We start from the raw sequence: 23,813 nt of genomic DNA, 5'->3' as shown, positions 1-23,813 counted from the left end.
TATTACATATCAAATCCATATTAAACATTGAAAATTTTACAAATATCCCTCATACATTGAATTAGAAAGCAATTATTAATGGAATAAGAATTCTCTCAATCTTTCTCACTAAAGTGAAAATATAAGAAAATATTCAATTTAAATTACTTTATTTTTCTCTATATAAAGTATCTATAAAATTATGTTATTTAATGTGGGCATTGAAATATTTAAAATATATTTTGTTATAAATATATTTTTGTTTTAAATATCACATGTAAATGGAACATAAAATGAATTACACATAATGTAATATCAATAATACTATTTCTTATGGATTTCACTCTCTCTTTCTCTTTTGAAAATATTGGATTGTCGGAGGGCATGGGACTAAAGCTAATAACTAAGAAGAGAGAGTTATAAAGATCATTTTTTTCTTTTGTTGCAAGGACACATAGATATAGACTCATTTATATTACTAATAACTACACATTGATTGTCCAATTCGACATCCTTTGTCAACAGAAAAAACATGGGAGATACAATTTTTACTGAAATCCTGAATAAACCTTCTATAATATACTGCATGTCTGAAAAATATTCTGACATATTTTTGTTTCTGAGGCCTGGGGAGATTAGTGATAGTTTTGACCGAGAACTTGTTGTAGCTTCCCTTGTAGTAAAAAAATAAACTATATTTTTTCACTCATTACATTTCTTCCTCATAATAAAAGCTTTATTTTTTATTTTTACTTTCGAATACATTATATCTATATACAAAGTTATATAAGATTAAGATGTAAATTGAAGTATTGTAATTGTGGCCGATATTAATTTCTTTTCTTATTACTATTTTTAATTTGTTAATTTCAATTAATGTTTTACTATTTTTAAATGTAACATTACGAGACAACATCTTTCCATGCTAAGTTGTAGAGCACCTCTCGGCACAATTAATTTATATTTAATACAACTTGAAAATTTATATTTTTATAAAATTTATTTTATTACTAAAGTTATGAGATTTTCAAGAAATTTAAATTTAATCTTTATAGCAACCCTTACCAATTTAAATAAAAAAATTCTCTCTGTAAAGATGAGGATAAAGAAATCTAAAATAAATCTTGTGATCAAGTTACTTGTAGTTGGGGATTTTCTTTATTGCAAGTTCTCCCTTAAAGAGACACATGAACTTTTTTCTAGTAATAAAGATATAACATTTTGATGCTATTTTGGTTCTTTATTTGCTATTATATTGGTTTAAATTTAACTTTTTTTAATAATACATATGAGTTAAATAATATAGTTTAAATAATTCAAATTAAATTGTCTTGAGATATTCACTAAAATTCATGTTTTTCACATTTTTCCTAGCTAATATTACATCATGTTCACAATGATAAAGACATTTCTACCTTAAATCATTTAGATACAATAAACAAGAAACAAGAATGCATCACCAATTCTATTTGAAACTCAAACAAATGCCTCTTAATCACCCTCACAAATACGGTGCGCTTGGTATGTTCTGATCGCATTAGTGCTATCAAATTTACCCAATGCACTGCCTAAATAATATTTAAAAATATAGCTATATATTAGTGCATTCGATTATGTGAATGTTTTGTCTACATGCGAAAATGTTATATGTGTGCACGGGTGCATACATGTGACACATCACTACAAAAATTTAAATTGTGAACCAATAGCGGTGCATCATAAGTATGTGTGCACCATCTATAGTGCGGTTGTGTTTTAAAGAGCACTGAAGCTGGTGCATGCATGTGTTTCTGGTGCATCGACTTATTTTTATTTTTTTTCTAAATTGAAAGTTATGTTTCCATACTAATAAATACAATTTTCATTTAATAAAAACAAATTGTATTTTATGTATAAGGTTGATGTATTTTATATGTCAATCATGTAACAGAGACATCAACAGAGGGAGAAACAACAATTGGAAATGCTTAGGAAAATAATGTAAACAAAAACATACAACAATAGTATAAATGATGAAATAACACAAGTACATATCACTCTCCATTGTCATCACCTTGATTATTTTCCTCGGGGCTTGGCATGATAACATTGTTGTTCTACAAAAATGTTTTGATCTAGGGTCGTGTCTTAATAGGAACCACCAATCCCTATCTAACACATCTGGGTAAAAAAACACCTAGTTGTAATGTTTCAGGAAAACGTAAGGTTCCCTAGCTTCATGCCACCTCTTTGAAGAGTTGATAGATACTATCCCACCATCGTGATCTTCCTTTACATTATTTTGATCAAAGGTGTCCCACTACTTACACCTAAAAATAACACAATTGGATGAAGAGAAGTCCACTTGAATGATCCCTTGTATCTCTCCAATGTAACTTAATGTCCCCTGCATTAGGTTTTGATCACAATGGCTAGCACGACTAGATTGGTCAAGCTTGACTTCCACTCCACAGTCTTGTGTCATGCATCCATCATCGATATCCTCCGTATGAAAATGATATCCATATGCCCACATAGATGGGAACAAATCCACATATAAAAAAGTGAAAAAATCATAGTGTCATGTGTCTAATAACCGAAACATAATTAAAAACATCAAATATATATAGATGTTACAATTCAAAGGTGTAATATGAAGTTAAAACTATACAAAAAAGAGATTATAATTACTGAGTTGTTGCACCCAATCCCTATGTTTAGCACATCCCCTTCAGCACGCGGGTAATGACCAGATGCACCATATTTCTCTCTGACTTGATCTTTTAAATGATGAGGATAAGGCAAACTTCTACCATTCAACTGTTTGAATTCTTTCCTATCATTGTCCCATTACCTCCTCTTCTCTTCATATAATGCAACCCATGGTTGTGTCGCTTCCATATTGTAAAGAATGAATTTTTTGATGGCTTCAATTTTTGAATTCGTTGATGAAAAAAAAACAAACACAAACACACACACACACATATATATATATGAGATCAAAATATGCATTAATATGAAGTTCAGTGTGAATAGTTATTGTGTAGTAATTTGACAAATGGTAATCCTGCACTTATTCTTTATCGCGTGCCTCTTTCCATTCATTTCAAAAAGCTTCCCTTCTCTTTTGTCTTGATCCCTTTCATCGTCCCAAATCGCCTCACCTAGTGTGTTGTCAAATTGCTTAATGTACTCACTGGAATAATAGAAAGACTCGTACGATATATGCCCCTTTGCCATATACCCATCGGGTTTTGCCCTTTGTCGAACAAAACCTTTCAATTTATTCATGTGTCTCTCTAAGAAGAACATCCAACGACAAGAAATGACCTAAACTAATTCAACCTCATCTACTAGGTGAATTAAAAGATGAACATACAAGTCCATGAAACTTGTTGACAATTCCTTCTCAAACATACAAACAATCTTAGCTATCTCTTGACACCACCATGGAATGCTAGCCATATGAATCTCCTTTTATGTGATCCAATGTACAATTATCGATAATTTAGATATGACATGTCATAGGTCTTGGGGGAAGTCATGGTTTACACACCCACCCATGGGTAGAGGATAATGACACTGCACAGTAAATAGTACATTATACAAAAATTAATTATAAAATATCCCATTACATAAAAATAAAAATAATAATAAAATCATGTTTTTGACATACGTACTCTTAGAAGGTTCAAACATTCATTCGATTTCAACCCTGTCAAACGATCATCCACAATGAAGAAGTGCCATAGTGAAGACCCATATAAAGAAAGCACCATCACATTCATTATAACTTCCTTTGCCAAAGAAATATCATCTTTATTTAAAATCCATGGGACATCACCTTCTTTGAAAGACCAAGAGGGGCCAGTCTCTCCTCTAGTTTCTTGTCTTGGCCAATGTTTATTTTTAGTTTTTGAAGAAATAAGATCTCTCCTAACAGCGAATGTGTCACTTTATTTTGATGATGTGTATCTCCATAAAGAAGATGAAACATTTTTAAATATATGCATGGGATCTAGTATGTGGGAAATTTTAAGATGCTCCCAACATGGGAGCTCATAAAAGACAATTTTCATTTTCATCCCAATGGAAAATTTCTCAACATAGGTGTCAAAGAAATATGGATCATCGAACATAGCCTCCCCATTTGAATCGAACATTTCTGAAAACTCCTTCTCCTTCTCTATCTCATATTCTCTAAGCCATTGAGCTGGTGTCATTATTGTAGGAATTTGGGTTCCCTTTGGTTTACCATTGAAAGTGGATGTTTATGTTCTATAAGGGTGTTCTTTTGGGAGGAATACCCTGGAGCAGTCATACATTGGCTTTCGTAGGTGGTCAGACCACCTAGCCTTTAGGGAAGGTCCACAACATTTACATCCGTGATACCCTTTTGTTACAAGACCTGCAAAATTATTGTATACAGGTTGACACGTTAGTGACCATGACGATTTGAACAATTACAACGAGTTAAATTAATATGCGAAACAATATTGTTATTAAACAAATCAATAAGAATGTAATTTACCAGAGAAAACTCCTAAACTTGGATAATCATGTATGTTGAAAGCATATATGACATACAACGTAAAACTCCTCTCTATTGTGATGGGTCTTGATACATCACACACATGTATCTCTTCCCATAATTCCTTAAATTCATCTACCATTGGTCGTAAGTAGACATCCATATTCTTCACTTGTCTTATACTAGGGACTATGAGAGCCAACATAAGATGTTCATTCTTCGCAGAAAACCATGGGGGGATATTGTTATTGATCACTACTACAGGCCAAACAAAATAGTTGGTGTTTTGGAGGGAATATGGATTGTTGCCATCCATGGCTATGTTGAGTCATAGAATGCGTACTTCATCCTTGAATTTTTTAGGCCATGTATCCTCTATATGCTTCATGGCTATTAATCTATTAGGATTTTCATAACTCATGAATCACTACTATGTGAGGCATGTCATCCCCGCAACATAGCTAATTCTTCACAACGAAAGAGTCTTTGAATCCTTGGAATTATAGGAATGTGCCTCCATATCTTATGAGGAGGACCATGTGATTTACATGTTTTTTTTTTAATTATGATATCTATCATGCCCACATTTCGGACATATCTATTTGTCTTCCTATTATCCTCTATATAGAATACAATTATTTGGATATGCATGATATGATATGTACCCAACATTTTCAATAACTTATTTGCCTCTCCGCAACTACCCGGCAAAACATTATCACTCGAAGAACATTATCTTTGAATATCCTACACTTGGTGGGGAATATAATTGTACAATGTCAATATTTGACATTCATAAAATAAACCATTTTAAATTTGATTGTATAACAAAATATAAGGAACTTGATCAATCATCAAAGTCAATTACCTCAATATTTCCAAGAAACATGCATTCGACTTGCCAAAATTTGTTTTCATGTTGTACAACAACATTGTTGTCTCCAACTTAGTAGACTTTGACTTGCCACTAGGTCCAAAGAGAGGGGTGGTGGAAGCATACTTCAAGCTTTTGAATAAGATATCAGTGATATAAGCATCATCCTCTAGCTCATCGTTTTGAAATGCATCTAACAACATTGCCTCCATGGAATTCATATCCTGTAGGTAATCATCCATACACACCTCCATTTGATTGCCTTCATTGCCAACTTGTGATGAAGAACTACTATTGTTGTCATCATTCATAATTGGTGAATATGGACGTAGTGGGAATTGAATAGGCAGTTGATTCAACCATTCTTTGTATGCTTCCTCTCCAAGGATTTCTCTTAATGCAACCTTCTCTCGATTTGGCATTATAGTGGGGTGCATTGGATGATGGTAGGTGGGTTGTTCATCATCACTAGAATCCTAATTTCAAAAAATATTGAACATCATTAGTACAATATTAATGACATTAGTAAGCACGACAATGCAATTGGTTTGTTGAAATTTTAGTATACCAAACAATTATTACCATCGTTGATCTAGGATTGTAGCTAGAAGATGCCATGTTCCAATTGGTAGGGTGAAGAGGTTGTCCATTTTCATCTACCAACTGCTTGTGATATGCTGCTTCTGATAAGAGCTTCTGACGTTTTTGAAAATAATATGGAGTAATATTTTATGCATTTGAACTCGATTATGAATTTGGATCCTACAAATAATTTGCATACATTTTTATTCAATTTGACATGGATTAGAAAGGAAATCAGTTAGATAATCGAAATATAAATAAAATATGAACTTACTCGAGATGGAAAGGGAGAACTCCACCAAGGACTTTGATCAACCATATGAAATGAGATGGAACTTGAAGAATAGGCCATTTGGTATTATTGATATTTTGTCCCTGTATTTGAGAAAAAACATAAATATAATTTTACGTGAATATCTAAAATTAATCCCGAGAACCATATAACCACACTCTGAATTTCAATATAGTTTTGAAACCATTTTTCAAGAACAATGTGACTTTAAGCGGAAAATGTATAGTATGAAATATTATAATTCATATGGATGCGTCCTAAAGGATAATTTGAGATTAATATGTCATTTTATGTGGAAATAAAATTTCAGATAGCTTTTAAACCCCATTGGTGTGCTAATCAGAATAAACTGCACTAGCCCATTTAAATAATAAGAGCATCGTGGCATTTAAATAATACTCACACTGATTTCCGGGAATTTTGGAAAAATAAAAAATGAGTTATCATATCAGTTCTCTTTCACATAAAAATGCACCAGTACATTTAAATATAAAAAAAAAACATTGGTACGCAACTATTTCCCGAATTTAGAAAATAAAAATGAATTTAACCGTCTCGGTGCTATTTTAGATATAGAACACACCATTGCATTAAAAAATATAATCGCACAGTTTTAGGATTTTGAAAATGAAAAAAATGAATCATGTCGGTGCGTTGAAAAAATATGGCGCCCCGGAAATGTTAGTGTGCTTTTTATATAAACACACCAGTGTGTTTGACTATCGAACTCACCAATGTGCAGATAAATTGTATATAAAAAAACATGATTTTTTTCTTTCTTTTTTTTAAAAAATTAAAAAATGAGTGGCAATTGATTTTTCGAAATCTAATTTCATAACGTCTTTTAAATAGTAAAAAGTTATTCACCATTTCACCCAAAATTTCAAAGGAGTGATTTGCAAGAGAGATATACTAGGAGCACTACGCATCAACAACAGAATATTTTGGAGCAGCAGAACTATCCAGAAGATCATAAGCTAAAGGTATGGTGATTCACTCAAAAACTTGCATAGTAAGTTTTAAATTTTATTGTTTATTTTACTAATAAAAAATTTACAATTTCAGTTAGGGTTTAATTAAAGAGAGATCATTTGCAAGAGAAGATCATATCAGAGATGCAAAATATTTTTGATCCGTCGAAAGATCAGAATTTGAAAGGTATGGTGATTCACTCAAAACCTTGGATACCAAGAACCTTAAATTTTACTGTTAAAATATTTAACAATTTTTGTTATATTTATTCACAAGTCAGAAAAAAAAGAAAATAAATAAATAAAAATAAAATAAAATTACTATAGATTTTACTAGTAGAAATTTTTACGATCTCTGTAACTATTTAAATTTAATTAAAATTCAAAAAAAAAAAAAACAAAACAAAATCAATACTTACCTTAACCCTTTGCTTTTTCTTGCAAAATTTCACATTAGGGATTAACTTTCTCTACCACTTCACAATTAGGGTTTTTTTAATTTAGGCATTTTATATTTAATGGGTTTGTGTACTTCCTATATATACGGAATTTGACATATTCAATAGGGGAATCACTTATTGAATTAGATCCAAACCTTGCCAACCCTCTCCATTTTTTTCTAAAAATAGCTATATGTTTCATGGTGTGCCATCTATAACATAACGAACCAGTGCCACCTAAGTAATACAATGCACGGGTAAATTATAACACTTTCGATTTTGTCAAATATGTTCATTGTTTTTCTCGGTGTAATATACCATACCAACACGCTTGTTCCTAATAGCACTGCTAAATCATTGTGGTGTGTTGAGCCTTACAAATTGCACTATCAACCCTCTTTGATTTTAAAAAAATGTCTATATGTTTCATGGTGCACCATATGTAACATAGCGCACCGGGGCTACTTGAGTACTTCAATGCACCGGTATATTATAACATTTTTTATTCTGTCTAGTTTGTTCATCGTTGCTCTCGGTGTAATATAATGCACTGGCGTGCCTGTTCCTAATAGCATTGTTAAATTAGTGTGGTGCGTTCAACCTTACAAATTTCATCATCATAATTTAAAACTATTTTTAAAAAATAATTTTCCATGATGGTACTGAATAATTAAAAGCTCAGTGTGTTTAATCGTATAAACGCATCGATGAGCTTATTCAAATAAATGCACTGGTTACCAAAGTTTTTTTGCTTGATAAATTACCTAATTTATTTGTAAAATATATCTAATGGCCTCTGTTTTGAATGCTACAAGTTGTATATTGATAAAAAAATGTCTCAGAAGGTCTCAAGTAACAAAAACATTGATTGACACATTGACAACACATCAAAAAGTTAGAGAAGGCAAGTTCTTTGTAAATTCTTTACAAAATTAATATGTTTGAACTATATGTATGTTTAACTAATATCTATGAGTTAGTGTGTGTCACGCAAAACCACAAATTGAACAAGGTTGATAATTTTATTTTTAATCTAAGTGTGGAAGAGCATAAAAGTCTGATAGAAAAATTGCAGAATGATGAATCAGGTGAAAGAAAAAATACTATTCAATATGAGTTGTTTTTTTTTTCATTAATAATATACTTAATAATATTATATAACGTGTTTCAAACAATCTCTTAATTCATATATGTTTAATTTTCTACAAGGATCAACAACGAAGCAAAAGATCAATGTCATTCTAAGAAAAAGAAAAATTATGGAACATGTAAATGACAATGAATTGGTCCTTAACTCATCTGGAGTGATGTTGGAGGTTAATGAAAGGGGGAATTTTTTTTAGAGAACTATGAGGGATTTAGTGGAACGAACGTATAGACGTACTTTCCACTTATAATAGAAAAATCAATGCAATGCTTCTAAGAACGAAACTATATCTAAACTACAGGAATCGTTTCCAAAGCAATGGTCAATGAGACATGTCATACTTGCAAAAGAAAAAATATACAACAGCAAAAAATAATCATTCAAAACGTAATATTCCTAATTGCATAAAATGATTTTCTAGAATTATATGTATATATTACTACAAACCATTAATTTATTAGTATCTATTTTGTTATATTTAGTTTTCATATATTATTATAAAAATTATTTATTACTTTTTCTTTAAGGATGATTATGAAAATCCCAAAATGATCAACGCGTTGATATACGAAACATGCCAGTAGGAATGTCCCAAAAAGTGTATAAGGAGATAGATAAATAAATGGACATAATTGCATCACAGAAGGAGCCATCTCAACAACAACGTGCTTCAACTGTATGTAATCATGATTGACTTTGTACATATAAAAAATAATTTAGCATTGAACATTATTTTTCAAATATTTTCTTGCAGAAAAGAAAATAATATGGAACTCATTCAACACATAAAACAAGACGACAAGGAAGAAAATGGTTGATTTCAAAGTTTGTGAGTAATTGTTAATATTTCCTTATAACATCTCAGGGTTTCATTTTTGTATATTTTAAGTTGTTTTATAGCAACCACTCTTAAATGTCTTTAAATAGGTGCTAACATACAAAGAAGAGCCATTAGAAGAATTGATTGACATTGTGTTAAATAAGGGTTGTGGGTATATGTTGGCATATCAAAAATTAATTGTGGAATTTGTAAGTATCTATGTTGTTTTATTTCTCTGAGTTTATAATTAATAGAACAAAAAAAACATTTATATCAAATATATGATTTATTATGGGGTATAAAACTTGCAAGAAACAAAGTATGGAACAACACCAACATAAGAGTTGTTGAAAGAAGACATGAGATTTGGTTTTGAAATAAGGTGTATAATTCACGAGTCACTTTTTGTTATGGTACATTGTTTTTCAATTTACATTGATGTATATTATTTATTTCAATTTTCATTATTCTCATCAATGTAGATACACTCATTACACTTTATTTTTATGTTTGCATATGGAACAAGATCAGGAAGGTGAAAATAATCGATGCAATCAACAAAACATTCTTCCAAATAACTCAAGCCATGGAAGTAGCTTGAGCACTGACAATAGTTCCAACGAAGAATGATGATCTATTTGGATATGAATGCAACCTGTTGTATTTTTGAAATAATTGTCTGTGAAAATTAGACATTTTGTTTAATGTAATCATGGGCATGGTGTCCCAATTGAAAGAAAAGGGGTTACCAATAACAATCCCATTTGTATGATAAATAGCCTCTTATTGATATATAATAAAATGCATTTTAATTTATTCTATTGTGTGATCCAATGTCATTGTGAAATGTTACACCACTGATTAAATATATGGATGATTAAATATTATAATTAAGAGATGATAAATCTGATAACATAACAAATTAATCTAAACATCATATACAAATGCACTAATCAAATATTAATTTATACGAATATTATTATAAGATATAGTCGATTTCTCAATGAATAACAGATTTTAAAAATTACAATAATTGCACTGTCACAGGTCGATGTATCCAAGAAAGAGAAAATATCATACAAAAACACCGGTGTGTCCATAACATAAAAACGCACCAGTGCTTTACTTTAAATAAAAGCATTGTGACATCATCTTTTAGCATAATCGGTGCCTTTTCGGAAAACGACAACATGGGGGCTTTCATGTCTTCAAGCACCGATATTGTTTTTCATTACGCCGTAAGGCAATTCCCTCTGAAAAGCATTCCCTGAAATGCCACTCTGTCGCCTTTAGCACCCTTTGATCAATTGTTAGACGATTCAAAAAAATTTAACCATTAGATCTCATCACCGCCACAACTGCTTCAACTGTCAAGCGCATGAACCCTAACTGCCTGAACTGTGAGCCTAAAACCCCATAGACCCAGCGCATTTTCTAAAAGCTTCCACCTTTTTCTACTTAAAGCTAGCCACATGAAAAATAATGTGGAGGAGAGATGCCATTACTTCCTGAATGGAGACAACACGGTGGTGGCTGCCTTCTTTACCTGCCCAGGAATGTCGGCAACCGCTGAATCTTATTCTTATGTGATGCCATATTTTGAAACATGTCCTTTAAATTTATGGGGAGTTTGATTTCAATGGTGGCATTCCTCCCATACAATCGTTCTGGAAACCCATACAATTTTTCTTCTCAAACGGTTGCTTCAATTTTTTGTTGATGGCACCGGTGCCCAGAGGGAATTCTGCTTAAGCTTCAGGGCCCTTCCGATCAAGGTACCATTCCGTCATTTTCCTTTCAATTTCTTCAATTAAGCACACCCATTTCTATTTTATCAATTTCATGGAGATATGCATGCGGTGATATTGATTGTTTTTTGTAGAGAGGGGTTGAGCAGGAGATCGAATCCCCAGAGCGAATAATTGCAGTTGAGGGTCGATCCCATTCATGGGGACCTGGACGAAGAGATTGATGGATTGCATCATAAGGTTTCCCATCTCAAAAATGTAAGGCATGCATCCCATAACCCCAATAAAGGGATCTTGTATTGAGCTTTGTACTGAAATTGCTCTGTAATTTTCGAAGGATTTTGTGAAGGCAATATTTGCCTTTTTGTATTATTTTCATCAACTTCCAGATAGCTCAGGAGATAGAGTTGGAGGCTAGGTTCGAGAATGGGTTTTTCAGCCAGCTGGTAAGAATGAATTCTCTCAATATTTCCTTTTCTTGAAAATGATGCTCAAACATATCAGAAATGTAATCATATCACAAATAAATGATCACCCTCTAAGGAATTTAGGGAAAACTATGCAAGAAAAAGAATAAAAAGAGAGGACATCCTCATGCCCAAAATCTTAATCGGTCTGTCTGCAGGTTAACATATCAGAACAAAACTTACGCGACAGTAGTTTGATGCAATATTTATTTTCTTCCTTTTTAGAAGTTATTTTGATAAACACGCCTCAGGGTTGAGGTTTCACCACATTACACAGAATTTCTTCTGCTCAGGTGCCATGCCTGATGGGTTTCTATTCTGCTAGAGCTGCATAGGGCTTACACGGTCCCTTACCCCTTTTTGACATGCCATTCGGGTGGGGCAGACGAGATCAAGAAAGAAAACCCCAATGGATGGCTTAATTTTTACTTTTGGGTTACCAATTTTTTTGTTAAATCACATGTAAGATGGAATGTAGTTTACATTATTGTTTCAGTAATATAAAATTGAGAGCATATTTTGTGACATTAAGAAAATAATGTTGGACTATATTCATGGTCTTAGAAATCGGTTTTTAGTTATGATAGAAATGTGAAGGCAAACCTTGTTGTTGGATTACTGCGTCGACCAAAAGCATATCATTTGAGGCTTTTCAATTGAATTTATGTTAAATGCAGATTTTAGGCTGGAATCTTGCACTCACTAACTTATTTTTGTAGGGAAGAGAAGTCTCCCAAGAAAATCAAAACAAAACAGAGGTCTATTTCCAAATTTTGTTTGAGAGTCAATAAATTACAAAACTAAGTATACTTTGAGTATATATTTTTGCTCAGGAAGGATTACTTGGAGCATATATTTTTTACCAGGAAGGATTGATGTTAGAACCCTTTTTTTGGATTATTTATGTAATGATTCCGGTTTTATTGTTTAAGAAATTGTCCTGTCTTTCATTATAAAAATAAATTGAAGGAAACGTGGAAATAGGAAAAGACAACAACAGGGGTGTATCTTAAGAATTTTCATGTGAAACTGCTGATCAATATGATGTGAGAAGCTGGTAAGGTATTAATTCTTGGTTTAGGTCTTAAATACTATTGGGGTTGTGAGTTTTTTCATGGTCCATTTAAATCAAGGATTAGGTTTCACAGTTGGCATCCTAAATCTTTTTCAGCATTTTCTTTCATGCATTGAACATCCATTTATGGATGCTGTTTAGTGCTGAAATCAATAATTCTTACAACATTTGGGTTTATAAATTAGAAACAACGAAATCTATTTTAAATTGGAGAAGGAAATCAATTTTATCTCATTGATGAATTCTCAATCCATGAGATAACTGTAGTTGAAATTAATTCACTGACATGTTGATGATGTGCTTTTGGTCAACGCAGTAATCCAACAGCAAGGTTTGCCTTCACATTTCTATCATAACTAAAAACTGATTTCTAAGACCATGAATATAGTCCAACATTATTTTCTTAATGTCACAAAATATGCTCTCAATTTTCTATTACTGAAACAATAATGTACAGTACAAGAAAATAATGTTGGACTATATTCATGGTCTTAGAAATTTGTTTTTACGTATGATAGAAATGTGAAGGCAAACCTCGCTGTTGGATTACTGCGTCGACCAAAACCATATCATTTGAGGCTCTTCAATTGAATTTGTGTTAAATGCAGATTTTAGGCTGGAATTTTGCACTCACTAACTTATTTTTGTAGGGAAGAGAAGTCTCCCAAGAAAATCAGAACAAAACAGAGGTCTATTTCCAAATTTTGTTTGAGAGTCAATAAATTACAAAACTGAGTATACTTTGAATATATATTTTTTCTCAGGAAGGATTACTTGGAGTATATATTTTTGACCAGGAAGGATTGATGTTAGAACCCTTTTTTTGGATTATTTATGTAATGATTCCGGTTTTATTGTTTAAGCAATTGTCCTGTCTTTCAGTATAAAAGTAAATTGAAGGAAACGTGGAAATAGGAAAAGACAACAACAGGGGTGTATCTTAAGAATTGTCATGTGAAACTACTGATCAATATGATGTGAGAAGCTGGTAAGGTATTAATTCTTGGTTTAGGTCTTAAATACTATCGGGGTTGTGAGTTATTTCATGGTCCATTTAAATCAAGGATTAGGTTTCACGGTTGGTATCCTAAATCTTTTTCAGAATTTTCTTTCATGCATTGAACGTACATTTTTGGATGTTGTTTAGTGTTGAAATCAATAATTCTTACAACATTTGGGTTTATAAATTAGAAACAACGAAATCTATTTTAAATTTGAGAAGGAAATCAATTTTATCTCATTGATGAATTCTCAATCCATGAGATAACTATAGTTTAAATTAATTCACTGACATGTTGATGATGTGCTTTTGGTCGACGCAGTAATCCAACAGCGAGGTTTGCCTTCACATTTCTATCATAACTAAAAACCGATTTCTAAGACCATGAATACAGTCCAACATTATTTTCTTAATGTCACAAAATATGCTCTCAATTTTCTGTTACTGAAACAATAATGTACACTAAATTCCATCTTACATGTGATTTAACAAAAAAAATGGTAACCCGAAAGTAAAAATTAAGCCATCCATTGGGGTTTTCTTTCTTGATCTCGTATGCCCCACCCGAATGGCACGTCAAAAAGGGGTCAGGGACTGTGTAAGCCCTGTGTAGCTCTGGTAGAATATAAACCCATCAAGCATGGCACCTGAGCAAAAGAAAGTCTGTGTAATGTGGTGAAACCTCAACTCTGAGGTGTGTTTATCAAAATAACTTCTAAAAAGGAAGAAAATAAATATTGCATCAAACTACTGTCGCGTGAGTTTTGTTCTGATATGTTAACCTGTAGACAGACCGATTAAGATTTTGGGCATGAGGATGTCCTCTCTTTTTCTTCTTTTTCTTGCATAGTTTTCCCTAAATTCCTTAGAGGGTTATCATTTAGAAGCTGGTAAGGTATTAATTCTTGGTTTAGGTCTTAAATACTGTCGGGGTTGTGAGTTTTTTCATGGTCCATTTAAATCAAGGATTAGGTTTCACGGTTGGCATCCTAAATCTTTTTCAGCATTTTCTTTCATGCATTGAACGTCCATTTCTGGATGTTGTTTAGTGTTGAAATCAATAATTCTTACAACATTTGGGTTTATAAATTAGAAACAATGACATCTATTTTAAATTGGAGAAGGAAATCAATTTTATTTCATTGATGAATTCTCAATCCATGAGATAACTGTAGTTGAAATTAATTCACTGACATGTTGATGATGTGCTTTTGGTTGACGCAGTAATCCAACAGCGAGGTTTGCCTTCACATTTCTATCATAACTAAAAACGATTTCTAAGACCATGAATATAGTCCAACATTATTTTCTTGTAGTGTACATTATTGTTTCAGTAATAGAAAATTGAGAGCTATTTTGTGACATTAAGAAAATAATGTTGGACTATATTCATGGTCTTAGAAATTGGTTTTTAGTTATGATAGAAATGTGAAGGCAAACCTCGCTGTTGGATTACTGCATCGACCAAAACCATATCATTTGAGGCTTTTCAATTGAATTTGTGTTAAATGCAGATTTTAGGCTGGAATTTTGCACTCACTAACTTATTTTTGTAGGGAAGAGAAGTCTCCCAAGAAAATCAGAACAAAACAGAGGTCTATTTCCAAATTTTGTTTGAGAGTCAATAAATTACAAAACTGAGTATACTTTGAGTATATATTTTTGATCAGGAAGGATTACTTGGAGTATATATTTTTGACCAGGAAGGATTGATGTTAGAACCCTTTTTTTGGATTATTTATGTAATGATTCCGGTTTTATTGTTTAAGCAATTGTCTTGTCTTTCATTATAAAAATAAATTGAAGGAAACATGGAAATAGGAAAAGACAAGAACAGGGGTGTATCTTAAGAATTTTCATGTGAAACTGCTAATCAATATGATGTGAGAAGCTGGTAAGGTATTAATTCTTGGTTTAGGTCTTAAATACTGTCGGGGTTGTGAGTTTTTTCATGGTCCATTTAAATCAAGGATTAGGTTTCACGGTTGGCATCCTAAATCTTTTTCATAATTTTCTTTCATGCATTGAACGTCCATTTCTGGATGCTGTTTAGTGTTGAAATCAATAATTCTTACAACATTTGGGTTTATAAATTAGAAACAACGAAATCTATTTTAAATTGGAGAAGGAAATCAATTTTATCTCATTGATGAATTCTCAATCCATGAGATAATTGTAGTTGAAATTAATTCACTGACATGTTGATGATGTGCTTTTGGTCGACGCAATAATCCAACAGCGAGGTTTGCCTTCACATTTCTATCATAACTAAAACCGATTTCTAAGACCATGAATATAGTCCAACATTATTTTCTTAATGTCACAAAATATGCTCTCAATTTTCTGTTACTGAAACAATAATGTACAATACATTCCATCTTACATGTGATTTAACAAAAAAAATGGTAACCCGAAAGTAAAAATTAAGCCATCCATTGGGGTTTTCTTTCTTGATCTCGTCTGCCCCACCCGAATGGCATGTCAAAAAGGGGTCAGGGACCATGTAAGCCCTGTGCAGCACTGGCAGAATATAAACCCATCAAGCATGGCACCTGAGCAAAAGAAAGTCTGTGTAATGTGGTGAAACCTCAACTCTGAGGTGTGTTTATCAAAATAACTTCTAAAAAGGAAGAAAATAAATATTGCATCAAACTACTGTTGTGTAAGTTTTGTTCTGATATGTTAACCTGCAGACAGTGTTATCACTCAGGTTGTCCCTTGGCTCCTTAAGGGATACGGCCGAGGTAACCACAAACCAATCTTTGGACTGTAGGTCCTAGCCTACCTGCAATCAGAGAGGGCTCTCTCTTTATAATATAGCTTTGTTTAAGGGTGATTTTAGGCTAGTTATGATGTACTTGGGTTTTGTTTGAAATTTGGTGGGATGGATGATGATTCAGACAGAGTTGGCCTGCATAGTGGGAGAAGTTTAGACCATTGGGCATGGAGTCAAGGATTAAGGCTGCTGGTGCGTTTTCTTGGTCACAAGAGGAACTACAGAGCATTATAGTTTAAACAAGGAACAATATCAAAGCTGGAATAAGGATGAAATGGATGTCAGGGAATGAAAGATAGCTAAGCAGCTTTCATTATGCTAACAGAGGGAAGGCGAGTGAACATTATATAGGAGCAATCAAGGATTCCTAAATAACAGTCATATATGAAAGAACTAGTGTAAATATGAGCAAAGAAGTATTCATATTTAGGACTAATTCAGAGGAAAACATGGAGAAATAACAGGAATTGAGAACAGAGTACAACTAAGCAACATCTGGACTATTCTTTCTTCCTGCAATTTAGATCATGACATATAGATGATATAGCATACATAGAAACAAAAAACAAGGGAGAAAGACTTATTATTCCATGAAGAAAGCATTAGTATTCTGTAATTAGCTCTTTAGCCATCAAATCCATAAAGAGACAGTCCATAAGCCAACATTCCAGCAATCTTTGTTCATTAAATCTCTCGAAGTATACAGCGCAAGTCCAGAAAGAGGATTATCAACCAACCAACCCTTTTTACAATGCACAGGGTGGTTTATATAGAGAAAATATCCAAAAAATATCTACAAGAGTAGATCTTAAACAGATCTGTGGCAACAACTATCTTTAATCCTAATATCCTGAAATAAATGCATGAAAGATCTATCTAATTGTTGCGCTGGGGCAGCTGCCTCAAAAATGAGTAAATATGATGTCCTTTGAGCTCTGTGCTGTTCATTTGGTCATTACTATGCCTCGGCTTTTGATCTATTCCTTTTAGCCGGCTTCAATGTTCATCGATCCTGATTAGATTTAGCTTTTAATGGCCTTTAACTTTGTACTGATACTCTTTGACTTTGTTGGATGTTCTTTAATGTTCCTTTGATGTGGCTTTAATTCTCCACTGATCTTCTTTAACTGATACTCTTTGCCGCTACTCTGATACTCTTTAATACTGAATCGGGGCCTTTTCTCTCCACTGATACACTTTTCCACTACAAAATCGCCCCTGCCTGCCACTTTATGGCGAGATTTGACTGCTGTCGTGCCTTCCGTGGCCTTTAGAACTGTTTCGGCTCTTGGTCGATCAAAACATTATCAAAACTGAAGAAATATTGCAAAAAAGAGGAGGAATGGATGCACAAGACTGTGCTGAGGCCGAAAATAAAGCTATCGGGAGCTTACTAGGGCCGGAGCGATCCAAAAATGGTTAAAAATGCATGCTTTTCCTTTGACTGAGCGCGCGCAGGCGCAGCTGTGAAAATAGTGAAGAAATGGCCTCTTTTCCCTTTACAAAGAAAAAGACCCATTTCTATGCAAAATTCATGAAAAACATGGGCGGGCGCGGCACTGTAGCAGAGATTAAATCTTGGCTGTTGGATCGCGCGAAGGCAGATCCAACGACTGGCTCTAAATCGGCGATCGGCGGATCCCAAAACATAAAACCTCTGATGAGCGATGAACCCGCGGACCCGATCTACTATAGGCCTTCTTTTTATGTATTTCGGGTCTGGCCCATCGGCGGTCCCATAACGGCGGATTTACAATGAAACGGGTCCGCAGACCCGATATGCCCTTTGAACTGCTGTTTATAACTTTTCGGCTCCGGAATATCGGAGCGAACAGTGCCAATCCCTGCGGACCCGACACACAATTAAGCTCCATTCTATAACATTTCGGCTCCGGCCAGTCGGAGCTTTATATGGGAGCGATGCGACACAATGTGGCCCGTTGATCTGAGGGCCCGAATGGGCGGCCGCGATTAACTCGGCATTTCACTATCGGTGGGGACATGGGGCAGGACTTTATATATGTGCGATCCCCGAAATGATCTGAGTCGTTGATGGGGGTGGTAGATCGGACGGCTGCGAAACAGCGATGCGATAAGGCTTGCGATAAGGAATCATTTGCGATGCGATATGCCTTCGGGTGCGATAGCGATATCGCATCGGAGGAATGGGCCTGTGACATGAATGGGGGCATATAAACCATTGCGACTACCGATTGCGAAATCGCATCGGCGAAATGATATCGGGGAGTTATAAAAGGGGGCCGATGAATGAACGTTGCGACCTCCGACAGCGATATCGCGTCGGAGGGGAGGAAAGCTCATCGGAGGAGGAAACACTCAATCGGAAGAGGGTTAATGCGATCGGAGGGGGATTCCTTTGATCGGAGGAAGGCTTTATAGATCGGAGGATGATTTTTGTGCACTAAGAAGGGTTATTAATGCATCAGAAGGGGTCCGATAGCATTGAAAGAGGGTTTTATGCCTTGAAAAGGTAAAAACAAGGTTAATGGAGGGTTTTTATACATCAAAGGAGGGATTTTATGCGATCGGAAGGAGTCCAAATGCATTGGAAGATGGCTTGATGAGGAAAATGAGGGTTCTTACTAAGTTTCAAGTAAACTTAGTAATTCCCAAGGAAATATTATGGTTATTTTTCAACCAGAGGGAGGGGATATGTAAAATAGGGGGATTTTATACATACTTTAGTAAGGGGAAGGGAGAAATAAGAAGGGATTTATATAATAAGTTACAAATTAATATGAAATTGGTGAAGAAAGCGCTAAGTATAGAAATATTAGGCTTGAAAGGGGGAAATAGAATTTGTAGAATGAGATATGAGTGCTCCTAAGTAAAGCAGATCTTTACTTAGGAAAATGTTATGGAAAATGATGAATTTAAGAGATATCAAGCAGATCTTGACTTCTTTAGGGGAAGTTAGAGAATGATTTGGGGAAAGTAAGAAGGGGAAAGTTAGACATGCCTCGCTTGAGCTGCTCCAAATGGATTTTGCCTTATACTTGTGATCTGAAGTAAAATAACACTTTTAAATACAAAATTGATCACACTTATTGATTCTGCAACCTCAAAACTACCTACCCGGCCTACTTACCTAACATTTTTTCTTCTTTTTGGTTTGGGTGCACTTGAACTAATAGACCCAGCTTTTCAACTTTTCTTTTTGCTATCCTCCTATCTAAATCGATCCTTATTTCTTCTGAGGCTTAGATTAAGCATTTGAGCGCCCAAGATTCTCTACATATCTACAAATTTTCCAAGATTAAACAATTTGGACAGATATTTATTCTCTATCTCTACAACAAGAAATTTAAACCTAGGGAAGCCAAGATTAAGCTGTTTGGCCTTCCCTTAACTGTGAAACTCTTCAAAAATGGAATAGTTCTTCAAAAATGGAATATAGTAGTGGCATTTGAGCTAGCACACTTTCCTGGCCTTTTGTTTGGGGTTCATTTCATTTATTTTTCTCTTTGGCCAATTGATTCTTTTTACCCTTTGATTATTCTTTTAGGGCATACCCTCTTTACATTTTTTAAATTTTCTGAGTTTTCTAGGAAATATGGAACCTTTGCAGCATGGAAAGAATGACATATTTGGCATGTAAAACAGTCAATCATGAAATATGAAACCTATTGTAATAGGAGGCTAACAGACAGACCAATTAAGATTTTGGGCATGAGGATATCCTCTCTTTTTCTTCTTTTTCTTGCATAGTTTTCCCTAAGTTCCTTAGAGGGTGATCATTTAGAAGCTGGTAAGGTATTAATTCTTGGTTTAAGTCTTAAATACTGTCAGGGTTGTGAGTTTTTTCATGGTCCATTTAAATCAAGGATTAGGTTTCACGGTTGGCATCCTAAATCTTTCTCAGCATTTTCTTTCATGCATTGAACGTCCATTTCTGGATGTTTTTTAGTGTTGAAATCAATAAATCTTACAACATTTGGGTTTATAAATTAGAAACAATGAAATCTATTTTAAATTGGAGAAGGAAATCAATTTTATCTCATTGATGAATTCTCAATCCATGAGATAACTGTAGTTGAAATTAATTCACTGACATGTTGATGATGTAATTGATACAGGTTTGTGATTTTTTATTCTTGATAGCTTCAACAAGTTGTTAGTTTAAATCAGATCGAAAGGATTCTTTGCTCTCACCTATAACTAAAATGTACGAAAATGTTAGGTCATTTACAACATTTTCACATACAATGGTTTAGTGACTTCCTATTCCTCACATCAATGCAAGTGTTAAGTTTGGAGTGTTGCCCATCAAGATTCTTAATTTAAGAGTTATCCATAATTTGAGTTTATCAATAAAAACACGAATTCCAACTTGCAGTACACTAGATTCAGCAAACCCAGTTTCGTGTACCAATTGTGTCAACAAGGGCAAAGAAGTCATTTTCAGGACCCAAAAGCTGAAGAAGGGACCCTACCAGATGGCATGTCACTAATTCTCGAACTAGGTGTTAGCTTGGATATCAGAGGCATTGACGTGAGAAACTGGGTTTCACATGGATTTAATAGTGACAAGAAAATCGATGGAGGAGCTCAGGATCAATCAGGATGCTACTATTGTTATCCTACCACCCCATATAGGGCTCAAAGATCGGGGCATGACGTTTTCCACAACTCTACAATAAAATAAAATGAGGAATAAATTGCTGCTACTATTTTTTTTCATTATGATAGAAATGTGAAGGCAAACCTCGCTGTTGGATTACTGCGTCGACCAAAAGCATATCATTTGAGGCTTTTCAATTGAATTTGTGTGAAATGCAGATTCTAGGCTGTAATTTTTCATTCACTAACTTATTTTTGTAGGGAAGAGAAGTCTCTCAAAAAAATCAGAACAAAACAGAGATCTATTTCCAAATTTTGTTTGAGAGTTAATAAATTACAAAACTGAGTATACTTTGAGTATATATTTTTGACCAGGAAGGATTGATGTCAGAACCCTTTTTTTGGATCATTTATGTAATGCTTCCGTTTTTATTGTTTAAGCAATTTTCATGTCTTTCATTATAAAAAGAAATTGAAGGAAACCTGGCAATAGGAAAATACCACAACAGGGGTGTATCTTAAGAATTTTCATGTGAAACTATTGATCAATATGATGTGAGAAGCTGGTAAGGTATTAATTCTTGGTTTAGGTCTTAAATACTGTCAGGGTTTTGAGTTTTTTCATGATCCATTTAAATCAAGGATTAGGTTTCAGCGTTGGCATTCTAAATCTTTTTCAACATTTTCTTTCATGCATTGAACGTCCATTTCCAGATGTTGTTTAGTGTTGAAATCAATAATTCTTACAACAATTGGAAATAGATCTCTGTTTTGTTCTGATTTTTTTGAGAGACTTCTCTTTCCTACAAAAATAAGTTAGTGAATGCAAAATTCCAACCTAGAATCTTCATTTCACAAATTCAATTGAAAAGCCTCAAATGAGATGCTTTTGGTCGAGGTTTGCCTTCATATTTCTATCATAATGAAAAAAAAACAGCAGCAACAATTTATTCCTGATTTTATTTTATTGTAGAGCTATGGAAAATGCCATGCCCCGATCTTTGAGCCCTATATGGGGCGGCAGGATGACGATAGTAGCATCCTGATCGATCCTGATCTCCTCCATCGGTTTTCTCGTCATTTGGGTTTATAAATTAGAAACAATGAGATCTATTTTAAATTATAGAAGTAAATCAATTTTATCTCATTGATGAATTCTCAATCCATGAGACAACTGCAGTTGAAATTAACTCACTAACACGTTGATGATGTAATTGATACAAGTTTGTGATTTTTTATTCTTGATAGCTTCAACAAGCTGTTAGTTTAAGTCAGATCGAAAGGATTCTTTGCTCTCACCTATAACCAAAATATAGGAAAATGTTAGGTCATTTACAACATTTTCACATATAATTAAAATACAGGAAAAGTTCTAGGCCATTTACAGCATTGCACAGGTATATTCTATTGAATGGTTGCTTCTTGTTCTTTTGGGTATTTGTTATTAATTTTGCGTCTCTAATTTGTGTAGCTTATTTTTAAAAGTTGCCTTTGTTATCTGATTATGTAATGACATGGTTGTCGCAGGAAATGACAATGATTAAATCTCAAGCTGGAGTTAAGAACAACATGAAAAGATTAAACAAAAATATAATACAGAAGGGTTCTAATCATGTAATGCATGTAATTATCTTTGGTTTGTTATGCTTCTTCATTGTATATCTGTTATCCAAGGTGTGGAGAAGATGAGCAATTGGATTAAAAGTGACAATAATTCGAGATTGAGGGTCGTTTCACCTATTCTCGCAGTTTTAGCACAGACCCAATCTGGGTTGTTGGAGAGGAGAAGGTAGGTTGTGCTTACTTACCCATTTTCTTGTTTACAGTGCATTTTACGTAAACAACTCCTTTGACTATTTTCAGTGTTTCATTCCCATGCTCTAGATCTATGGTATTCTATATACTCCAAATTTAGGAAAAGCGAAGAACATGTGCTTTGACAACATAGTTACTAGTTTTGAAAGGTTCCGTAGGCTTAGGAGGTTCCCATTTGGAAAAACTTTAGAAGGTTAGGGAATATGAAACCTATATAATTATAATCATTAAAAAAAAAATTGTCACAAACATTTGGTTCATTATTTCATTATCTTTGACCTTTTACTCCTGAAATCAACAGACTCTCCAACATATTAGGCATGAAATTCCTCTAGAAGATTTTTGAAGTTTGAGAAAATAGCTCATTTTCCATTGAAGCTAGGATCATGGATCATAACTAACTTGAAGAAACCAAGTCTCTGATTCTAAGACAATCTCTCTTAATCACTTTATTTTGCCCCTCTAGATTGTATTGAAATTCCCTCTTTAATTTCATGTCAAATAGCGAACCTATTAAAGAAGTGAATTCCCTTTGCTTGGTTCACGATCAATTCTTTCGCATTCAACTAAGGGAGGAGGTGAGAAAAATCCCTTTAATCGTAATGGAAAATCCATTACACAGGCTAGCCCTAAGGCTTATGGAGAATACAACACGCATGTTGACTTGGAACCTAGGAACAATGGTTTAGTGACTTTCTCTTCCTCACATCAATGCAAATGTTATGTTTGGAGAGTT

The 23,813-nt window shown here is 33.8% G+C and overlaps 1 pseudogene across 1 annotated transcript; it reads left to right on the top strand.

The window, feature by feature from the left end:
• The first annotated feature begins 11,068 nt into the window (after nt 1-11,068).
• Nucleotides 11,069-22,959, top strand: LOC149238188 (bet1-like protein At4g14600; annotated as a pseudogene). Its single transcript, XR_016245348.1, has 4 exons — nt 11,069-11,390; nt 11,498-11,621; nt 11,753-11,809; nt 22,790-22,959. The product of XR_016245348.1 is annotated as a bet1-like protein At4g14600 (transcript).
• Nucleotides 22,960-23,813: the final 854 nt, after the last annotated feature.

The sequence above is a fragment of the Pinus tabuliformis genome, chromosome 8 (assembly GCF_031772625.1).
Source record: "Pinus tabuliformis cultivar Carrire ecotype Pingquan chromosome 8, CPIR1, whole genome shotgun sequence".
In the NCBI taxonomy this organism is placed as follows: Eukaryota; Viridiplantae; Streptophyta; class Pinopsida; order Pinales; family Pinaceae; genus Pinus; species Pinus tabuliformis.
Note: the sequence above shows the minus strand (reverse complement) of the source record. Positions and strands in the feature narration are given on the sequence as shown.